This window comes from Argopecten irradians, chromosome 6 (genome assembly GCF_041381155.1).
Source record: "Argopecten irradians isolate NY chromosome 6, Ai_NY, whole genome shotgun sequence".
Taxonomy (NCBI): domain Eukaryota; kingdom Metazoa; phylum Mollusca; class Bivalvia; order Pectinida; family Pectinidae; genus Argopecten; species Argopecten irradians.
The window spans coordinates 28,111,999-28,123,941 of NC_091139.1; the positions used below are offsets into that span (position 1 = coordinate 28,111,999).

At 33.9% G+C, this 11,943-nt stretch overlaps 1 protein-coding gene across 1 annotated transcript in view; it reads right to left on the reverse strand.

Annotated features, from left to right (window-relative positions):
* Positions 1-5,659, reverse strand: part of LOC138325526 (uncharacterized) — a 63,205-nt gene extending 57,546 nt beyond the window's left edge. The window contains exon 1 of the mRNA XM_069271255.1: positions 5,165-5,659. The gene's annotated coding sequence lies outside the window, so the exon portion shown is untranslated. The remainder of the gene's footprint in view (positions 1-5,164) is intronic.
* Between the last annotated feature and the right edge of the window lie 6,284 nt (positions 5,660-11,943).

Sequence of the window (11,943 nt, forward strand, 5' to 3'; positions counted from 1 at the left end):
CAAAAACTTTTCTTATTTAATTTCATTAATTATTTACCTACCTGACATATTTACTTTAAGTTTCATTTTTCGTTACCTAGCTCTTAACTCGCTCTCAAAGCGGAGTTTATAAATCATACACATGTGTGACTACGTCACTTCCGGAATTGAACATGAATTTTATACTTTTAATGCTTACATCATTGATGGATACTATTGTATCTATTTGAAATACACAAACTAAAAAGTAAATGCTACCATTAAAAAAATAAATTGAAAAGCGATGATACTTTATGAAAATTGTACTTCCAATAATAGTCAACCCACAAAATAGTCGATATCGACGGAGCTGGTATACCACAAAAAGGGAAGAATATAAATCAGCAACCCACACAATCGTTAGTCATGGCGTTGGTAAACCCTTATAAGAGACGGCGTTGGTATACATATATATATAGAATAATCTAGTTCTAGTTCCAATAATAGCCAATATACGATGTTTCAAAGCTGCTATATAACTTACACCATGATTCTTTACTAATATTTCCTTTAATCGTGTGTAGCGAGGGGTTGTATGATGCTGTGATGCGTCACTCACGGTCGGAATGGTGTAATATTGCGTAAAGTGCCTTCTGTAGAATTATTCGAAACTAAGGTACACGTTGCAGTATCGTTATTCATAGTAGAGGGGTTAGAAAATACTGCCTAAAAGGCGTTGAATGCTAGCATTTTAAAACGAATGCTATGAAGCATTATGTATATATCTATAATTACAACATTGATAAAAATAAGTATTTTATTTACAAATCATAAGCTATCATTCTACAGATATTTCTTAGTAAAGGTTATTTACTCGAGGCTTTGCACAAGAGAAGCGAATATTATCCAGAAAAATTAGCTTCACCTTACATCAGATTCTATTTTACAAGTCTAGAATCAAGGTATTATTATATGACAAGACAAAATTACTTTCGTCATTACAAAAAGCCTCCCGCTATAATGAAATCCGTTTGCTTGTCTCCTTTCGTTACAATCACGTTGCTGTGCTGGGGTTTCCCGCGTCAATCTTTGTGTGTGATCACCTGTTAGATAATGTAAAAGTTCGTCTGATTGTCCCAAAGTGATCATTTATCGCCTCTTAGAACGTGACTGGCTATCCCCTGGCGCCCCGTGCTGCTTCTCATACCGCCGTACAGTGTTAACCACGTCGAACGCACACTAAGGGGGAAGCCAAACCGACTCTGATACAGTGAATAGAGTTCAGACTGGTCACTGCTTCTATGGCCATTTCCACTAAAATTATGTCAACTCGATGGTCATTTCCTCTATATCCATTAGGTCTTTTGGTAATCTATGCAATATAATTAGGCTGGGTATATTGTCCCCCTACACAATAGCAGAGGAATGTATTGTACAAATACATTGATTTTGTCTATAATGTTATAGGTAATACTAGCAAATATCATAAGGGTCATTGTAATATATTTTATGTCATACAGGGTTTCAGTCACACCATGGTTGTATTCAGTGAACTAAGGCTGAAATATATGCACTCAATAGATGTGTACAAGAGGATATCAGAAATATGGACGATTGCCATTCTCGCGTACAGGTTGTGTTTATGAATGAAGTGTTATTTTTCTTATGTTTACGGATACAATTACGTGGCAAAAACGGTACGTCTGATGGCTCCATTAGAACGGCTACAAAGTCGAGATCTAACACACTTCTGCTAAGCTGACTTATCCTATAGTATGGATGGAATGTTTTTCTACTTATACCACAAACGCCTGCCATATCTCTTCAGTCCACTTTGTACACCCATATAGAACATCAGACTAACTACATTTTTACAAGTTAATGCTCGTAAATTTCAGACCCGACATTCCGTATTTATGATTTGTTTTATTTTCGTGTCAGGATTGGCTCTGGTAAAAATGCAATAAATGCACTTATGTAAAATAAACAAACGTCATATAAATAAATATACAAGCAACTAGCATAAACAAACAACAAATATGTAAACAAAACACAAATAAACAATAAAAAAAACCCAGACAAACAAGTAAACAGAATGAGCAAACATACAGAATAAATAAACAAACAAAAAACGTTAACTTTATACATGTACATGTAGCATAGTGTGTTTAACTTTTTACTGTTGCCATTATCATACGAAATCAAAGTTTCCTTTTCAATAATTGACTGTAGAAGACATTTCCTTCGTTGGATAGTATTTTAATTACGGCGTAAACAAATTATGCTAATACAACATATGATGTTACCGATACGTGACCAGTGCTATAATGATCGAATTCGGCATTGCGCTAGCGCGAATAATTAGACCCAGTATCGAATCATCAATTCCTATATTTCATTTACTCATTATTTCTCATTGCATTTACAATTATATCTTGATCAATGTATGCCAAGTGTGTGTGCTCGGCATTTGTTCAGGGCGAACCTCATTACCGTAATGGTACCTGTCATAATTCCAGATTGATTGTACCATACCCAATTCCTAAAGAAAGTCAATTATCGTTTTTTTTATATATAATTTTTAGGCCCTGGTCTACCGTTAGTAGTGTTGTTATTTCGCAAGAACTTGTCAATGCAGGAAGTATATTTTAACGATATTTCAATATTATCAATATAGACTATATTAACGCATAAACACTTTGATTTGGCGCACGATGACACAACCATGTTAAATTGTTTAATTGCACTATTTACGAAAAAACGTTTTTGCACATAAAAATAACAATATGTTATAAAAAATGTAATTGCATGTTGTGTAAGTCACTTTGTCATTTTGTAAACATTTCATTTTTCGTCAATGTGAGTGGTATAATTTGCACATTATTACACGAAGAACAACTATCAAACATATCATTTAGAAATGAGAAAAGTTTTCCTATTGTCATGCTAGCAGCTTAAAACACTTTGAAGAATAAGCAATTAAATATTAATAGTTAAATCATATTGTTTCAAAACCATGCCACCAAGGAAATAATAATGCAAAACGATTTAATTATTACGATGACATAATTCTGATACCTCAGCCACGGATTGAGATATTAACCAGATGCAGGTTTAGCCTCGACATAAAATGTGTTGATTTTTAGCACGTTAACGATTCATCGAACGCACCATTACCATGCATTAAAATTGCATTGGCTTGTTATTGGCCCATAAAAATTGTCCAACAAATTAACAAGACTTTCTACAAATTCTCATACCTTTTTTTTCTTTTTGGTTCAATAACTCTTGACTTAGTCACATCTGCATTTACAGTACCTCGGAAAAAGTGAGAATACATGAGTTAAAGATAAAACGTACAACGGTTTCAAGACCAGCATGGGCATGCTCATATTGAATGATGATCCAACGTCAGATTCACGTGTTTTCACCAAGCCTTGATACCATTTGGAATATAAACGATACATTAAAACTGCATCGATACGTCAACAGTTGATGAACAAACCCAGCATACGAAGGATATCATTAAATAACATAGAACGATTGATATTTTCTAAACCCATCAGGGCATATTGATGCATAAACTGAAATTGCTACAAAACCAGTTCTTTGACTAAACGTCGATACGTTGCACAATGTCCAATTACGAAATTAATTTGATTACGAATGTTACCATTTACCGAAATTGAAATAAAAACATCGGCTGAATTCAGCCACCGTAAACCGTCATCATATACATAACGCTAATGCTTTATCTAGAGATTCATTTTAGTTCTGATCCATTTAAGCTTGTTCGACTTTAACACACAAAGCTATATAATACTTATATATAATAATCAGAAATATGATTATATTAAACAGGATATTGAAGGTTGAAATATTAAAACGAGCTTTCAGCTGCATCAATGATCAAATGTAGCAGATTATTGGGTATGGGGAGAGTTCAAAGCTGTCCATTATATTATAAATTCATGAAAATGAAATTGATTTTCAAAATAATACTATATATGTAGATTAGCTAGCTACAGATGTAGATAAAATTAAAAACATGAATAGATACCGCAATTTAATGTACTTTGAAGGTATTGATATCTGGTGATACTAGAAAATCAGTACACATAATGGGGTAAAAGTCAGGTAATAGCAGTCACAAGAATCAGGAAATCATCTTAAAATTAGGTTTTTATTTAGCCAATCAAATATGACGTAATATATTATAACGTCATATGTGATTGGCTAAGCATATGAAGTAATTTATTATAATGTCATATATGATTGGCTGAATATAAAAACGTAAGACTGTTTAATGATATTGCAACCAGCCTCCAGGATCATGAAACATTCTTAGACTTAAATATAGACATAGCCAATGGAATATGACGTAATTTATCATAACGTCATTTTTGATTGGCTTTGTCTAAACCTAAGGCTGTCTCGTGATCTTGTGACCAGGTCTTGCTATGTTGACAGCAGCAGAAGCTCTCTCAGACAGCTAACTCGTGATGTGTAAGGAATACTACTATATCAATTAGTCATACTATCAATTATCAATAGGGTTGAGGAAAACGATTACCTAACATCTATATCGTGCCTGTTTGCGATGGATAAATGATGTTAGGGAAAGATTGAGATACGTCTGGGATGTAGTATTTACGTACTAAATAAACTCTAATTAGCCAATGAGCAGTTCCGTTTGAAATAGCGGTTAAGATGATACGGAGCCTCTGCATCTTATATAGAACTACTTTCATCCATCATTACAGCTTATGATATATTTTTGTATGTATAATATAAGTTTAGAAATTCCTGTTTAACCCACCTCCCTGGTTTTCATTAATTTTCGTTATTTTGGTAACAATAATTGCCATCGTTTTAATTGAAAGTTATATAACCTTAAAGATGAACAACTCTGTTTGAATTTGTCATGACCACAATATATTAATTAAGCATGTTTTCTTACTGCAATAGACAATTCGGTTACGGGAAGACGAATACTTGTGAGGCTCCGAGAAGGCAAAAATGAGTTTCTACCAAGAACACATGAAGCAGAACATTATGGCTATGGTATTATTGTTTCTGCCACATTGAGACAGGTGAGGCCGTTGTACTATATTGCGAGAGCGCATCATCACTATTAAATCAGTAGAAGAGTATAGCCAATTTCTATACATGAACAGTGACACAATATCGATTGACGAATACTTACAGGTAGAGAATTAGACGGCGACATTTTCCATAATCCCATTGTCAATGAAACCCAGACAAATTGTCTGCTGTTTAACCAAGAAACAAATACATTCCATAGTGTATCACAATAAAGACATTTTGACCACATATGATATTACTCCATCTATTGCTGTCACAGGGACTTCCCGTATTCATGCGTGGTGATGCGATACGCATTCCACCTCCTCCTCCTCTCGGCTCCCCCGAACATGTACTCAGCTGACACAATAAACCTCGGCGGCAGAGTAGTCTAAGCTTCACTCACAACTGTAGCTTGAATGCGGGTGTAATGAGAATGGGATCGTAAGTAGCCTGCTGGCTCACGAGGACAGAGCTGTTGATTCGCGAATTATATTCCAAAACATCAATGGTAATCCTATTGATTCCGTATCTATCTCCAACGGAAACAACATGTACCTGGTAACTGTTTTTTACTAAATTTACGCCGTGATGATTTGTTGATATCCGTTTGTAACAAAGATTGATCGTGTCGTGAACACCTGCTTTGTCCACCACGTGGTGTCTGTGTGCTGCTTATCGAGGAATGAATGGTAAACACGCATTATTAGGGTTTAACATCTAGAACAAAAACTATATCGCATTTCATTTTGTGTGGTTTCCCATCATGTATATCAAGGATCATCATTCATAAATACAGTTACATGTGCATATAATATATCAATATGCCATATAAAACATGTTTAGATGAATCGTTTAGTATAAACAATTTCGATTGGGATGCCCCATTCATTGTAAACGGTCCTCGGGAATTCATGCCAGCCAGATGTTGGGTGTCTTCGGAACTGGCTTTAAGATATACAATGGGGCTTTGGCCAGACAGGGAACAGGTTTGATATAAACACCTGGTTGATTGTAAGTCTCCTCAAAATCGTTCACGATTTCAGAATTGGGCGTTGTATTAGTACCTATCTACACGCGATGAATAATAGATACTTTATATAGTTAAAGATGTGCATACGTCGAATATTTAGTCATATAGGAACTGTCTCTGGTTAATACTGGATACAAACGTTTTGGCGAATCATTGCACAGATGAGATCATGCAATGTTATTTACAAAAATGTAGAGAAGGTATTGACGATTTGTTCTATTTTATCAATGCTTTTATATGCATATTACATATACTCATACTTAACGTTGTTTGCATCTGCATTTCGATACATGAATTGTTGCAGTTTGATGTAAAATGCAATTACTAAAATTTTCATATATCACAATAAAATAGAAACAGGATTCTTTTTAGAAATGTTTGAATATTGAGAGTCATATATAAAATAGTTCTAAATTTGCAGTTTTAAAGTCCTTAATCGGTATCATTGAACAATATGTATTCTTCAGAGGAATTTTGAGGGGGAAAAACCAAAATAATCTTAGCTTTGATATAAAGCACATCAAATGGGTGTATTTCTTCAAACGTTTTTGAAGATCAACTATGAATTGGCTTTTTTCTATAGAATATTAACTTACCTTTTTGTGTAATTTAATCACGTAATACTCCAATTTATTACGTACGAATACTTACATTTTATGGGTTTTTTTTGTACGCACGTGAAAAACCTAAACAACGAATGATTAATAAATCTTTACATCTTTCGTTTCTAGTCCGCACTTATTTGTACATAGGGCATTCCACGTCAATACAAAACCTGTCGATATCGCCATATTGTATTTATTATATTATCCCTATTACACAGTAACGGGAATCGCCTGCTCTCATCAATAACACCGCCACTCTAAATAAAAGCACTAGCATAATTCGTTTGGCAGAAATCAAATAAATACTATGGCTTAGTTTGCTACAACATCAGATATAAAACGTCATAATGGTCTCTACGGGCACATAATGAAACAATTAAAATTGTATAACGTGAAGTCGGTTGGGTAACACAATAGGATATAACTGCACGTTTTGGAACACTTGGTTCGTTGGAAGGTCGATAAAGGCGTGTAGCTGGTCAGAAAGTTGGAGGACTCTCTATACAGGGTTCATGGGCTGTCTGATGTATATTGGATTAAACAAGAATTACTGATTATTGGATAGCATCACTGGCGAGGGAGTGCTTGCCTCGAAAATTTTCTATTAGGTCAGTCAGTGTATCTTCTTACTATAAAGGCCGATATTGTTGTTTGGGATTGGAAAGGAGAAAGTTTCTGTTACTGAGAATATCAAAAAACGAGCGTTTGTTCTCACTTGCAAAGATACAGCTACAGCAACGACTGATTCACAATTAAGGAGTTCACTTCAGGACTCTAATCTCACACACCTTTGATAGCACTAGATAATCCATTTGTTTTTCTCCTGTTCGATGTTTTTCATTTCATTTCAAAATATTTCGTTTTCAATAAACATTATACAGTAAACACGGTTATTACGAACATTCTTTCAACGAATTCACAGTTATAACGTAGTAATGTTCATTCTTAAAAGATGTTTGTAATACCTGTTTAACGAACTATGCTGATAACAAATTTGTTATAACCTTATATCACGTTATACAGAACTACAATTGGACTAGACGGCAGACTAGGCATAAACTAATCCTTTCCATAATTTATTTTGTGATATATTTCTTTTCTAACAGTTTTGAATACCTTAATTTAAAACATATTTATTTTTTGAAAGTACAAATTGGAGTCATTTTGATCATGCTTTCACATTTCAGATTGATCTAAATTAGTTTATTTGATAGCGTCATCACTCTGAAGCAAACCCTAAGTAAATGAGAAATAAATCCCTTCAGACCCCATGTGACAAATATGGGATGTCGGTCTCCAATGGATAATTTGAATTACTGTCATGTAACAATCACGCAATAATCGTGCGAATAACTTTCAACTATAGAACAGATAAACCAATAAACACACTTTTGAATTCTATGCATGTTCACACGAGCAAATACTAAATCGAATGCAAATTAATTTACAATAATACGAAAAAAACTACCCCGTTATTTTCATCATTTTTATTTTATTCTGTAGGAAAAAAAGAATTTCTAATTTCAATCACGATCTTTTTATATTGTTTCAGATGGATATCATTTTTTTTACTGTTTTACATGTATTAATATTGGTTATGACATTTTTGTTTTCTTAAATATAAATATACATTTCCTATCAATTCATATATAAATTGGTTAGAGTTGGAAAAAATAATTTAATTTAAAAATAGGTAGTTACACTCAATGAAATAGGTGGGTGCAGAATGCACTATATCTGGTTGTATTTCCTTGAGGTAACGAGGACTGTTTTTCAAAACCAAATATAACAGAAACAGAAAATCAGGTTGTTGTACTTTTTGTAATGTTGTACGAAATGAGAACTTTAACAGTCAAGTAGAACTAATCTAATAGAAAACTCATTAAAAGTGTCGTACATTGATTGGTAATTACTTTCTGCCTGGTAAACTAACAAATACCACTTGACAGGTGATAATAATTTAACAGCTGTGAAATCATGAGTTGTTAAAGAAACCGAGGTATCAAACCAGGTTTACTGCTTTCTGTCACTGAAACGGTACCATGGTAGGTTTGCATAACATACGATAATGATTTTTTTTAAAGCATAAGCAATTCGTAGAGCTTCTCACTAAAGTTAATCTGTAAGTGTGAAAATATATGGAACGTAAATACATAATGAGATATATTCAAAACACTTGCTATTAACCCTTTTAAACAAACTGATACGCATTTCTAGTAACATGTATCAATACACAGCTTTCGTATTAACATAAGTTTATTTACAGTATTCAGTAGAAAAATAAAACAGCTATTAAAAATTACTCTACACAACAAACAATGACCTCATGATAAAAGCACGTGAAGGATGATCAACGTTTTTATTTAACAATTAAAGGGTTTACGTTACGCCCGTTGCTTGTCCGGCATGTGTACCTCCATGTGTATATTCCACAAGATAAGAACTGGTGGAATATGGACAAGTACAGAGTACATATCACATAAGAAACGACTAGAATACACGAGTAACAAATAAAACGTATACCAGAGCATTGCAATAAATGTTCCACTGGGTAGCATACACATCGGCGGAGAAGGAGCTACAGTAGTGTATAAGGAACTAGAAAGAAATCCTGACGAACGGACACTAACGGTTTAGAAAATGAAAAATGTTGGACATCAGATCCATGTAGTGTACTGTGAAAGTAGTTTAGGGTATCATGTTGCTTAGATATCAAGTTATTAGCTACTTTATCATCACAACTGATCTATTCTACATAATATACAAAATGCAATTAAAATATTAAGTCTCAAAGACAGCACGACATTGATACCAAGGATGCTTTGTATATATCCCAAATACTATTTCATCATTTCCCCATCAAATCTACGTTACGAAACTAACAGCAACCACAGTGTGACAGTGAGGTGAATTGGAGGTTAACACAGAGAGGACGACTGTCATACGATACAATCCAATCTAATATATTGTGACGGTATCAGGCGATAAGATAGGGGTCAATATATCGGAATATGGATGCAGATTATGAAATTCTATGAATGTTTCAACCGCCAGTACTGCCTTTGTCAGTCCCAGTGACAGTATCACATATGCATACAATAGTAAAAGGAAACCTAAACAAAATTATGTTGGAAGTTTGGTGGGTGTGGCACACACATCATTTTACCTGTATGCTTGTATGTTAACAAACAATTCTTATTTTGTATAGAATGGTTACTGATTTGCAACGTAAAGATGTTAAATGAGTATAACAGGGGTTATTGTTCTCAATATCATACATCACTGACAACATTATTAGTTTTGTTTTAATAGACTCTAACTAGTTATTTTTTAACTAATAATGTCAATATTTTGTAAAGTTATAATATGGGGAGGACAAAATCATGTTCTCGAGAAGTTTCCTATAAAGCAAGCGTGCGTACAAATCGCTATATCCTTTCCATAGGTCACTAAAGGACATATCTGAAAAGGTAAATCGATGCTATCAAACTATCAAATCACACTAATGTTGTTTACAATATATAGAAAGTACAAAATATGAAATATGTTTTTTTCCAAAATGTCAATTAAAACAAATAGATGCTTTAGAACATCAATTGTCTTTGGGATGTTGATAACTAATGTCATGTTCAAGTTCAACTATTATTCAAACTTCGAGATATTGCATTGACGTTGGAGTTATTCTAATCATATAACAAGCCAGTTATATTTGGTATGGTAAATTGATTACTGTCGACAAACTTAGCCAGATTTCTGTAATACTACAATTAAATGCTGACCGCGTAGAACATTTTATAGAGGGATATTCATAGAGTGTGATGTCAATACCATGATATACATCTGATAATACCGACATACTCGTCAGGTTTAAGGACCCGCAGTCTACTGCTGATTAGGTACTAGACTGGATAGACATGACGGTTTATAGAGCAGGTTCATATTGATTAAGCCTTGCATGGTAATTTTCTGTCATCACCTCCAGTATGTATGTTGCTTATATATATGATGCCAATGTGTTTGACCAAGCGTGTATATATAACAGGAAACCAATACCATTATAACACGTGTTAAAGAATGAATAAAAACGAGAATGGAGGCCAGGGAATTCATAATATAAACCGGCAGCGCGCCAATAACTCCCAAACTGTTATGACTTGTTGACCTTGACCTTCGATTATTCACAAATTAGCATTTTAACGCTCTATAAACAGACAGATCGTTGAATAGGGATTCTGAGAATACTCCATCATGATACGTAATTAATTTGATTGGTATATTTATCTGAATTGCATCAAGAATAATCTATTATGCACTTCATGAAGTGTGGAGTTATTTGTTTATATGTATACATGATATATCTGTATTTGATTAACGTATTCTGTATTTGCATATTACAGAGTTATCTGGCCTTTGAAGTAGGTATGATTGTAACGTAATGTGTTTGCGAGCGTAACGTTACACATTTAGGAGAAAAAGACGTGAAATGCACGTACAAAATAATTATGTCACAGTGTATACTATCCCGCAAGGGAGCTAACTCTGTAATATGCAAAGACGGAATAGGAACCACACATATTATCGGCGGTATGCACAAAATCATGAAAGCTGGCATTGCAAGATAAAAAATGTAAAATGAGACCGAAAAAATAATTTCAAGAATTATTTTTGAGACAATCCCTTTCCGAGGGTAGCCATTTTTGTTTTCTCTCTACCAGCATCTTTTTAATCCCAAAAAGTACTATCAGCTTTAATAAGAAAGTCATATTGCCAGTTCTATAAGACCAATGTTTCAATCCATATACCTTACATTGAATTAACACTAGTCATTGTATGTGGACTAATCTAAAATGAAGTTGGATGAAAGTGGCTGTGCACTATTTGGTATAGGAATTTCTGTCTTAACGTGGATAGGTATCATAAGCTTCTTTCAGAGAGTGAGTACCGGATGGGTGTGATAAATGTGTCAGAGCATTGTCGAAACTGTCGTTTATGATCCCCGTAATACATTATCATTGGCGTTTTTCTCTCACCCAGTAGCATATCTGTTAAGTTAAGGTGTTCTGTATGAAGGGTATTCACTCCAAGAAATGTCTGGTTCACAACATTCACTTGTGTAAAGTTTATCATAACAAGCACTTTAGCTTAATGCTGGGTTCCAATAAGGGGAACAGCTATGTTATGCTATTAAGAGGGTTAAAGGATATTGAAATGAAATATTCTTCAGAAACGTTTACCTCATAGTTCACGCTTGTTTATGATAGT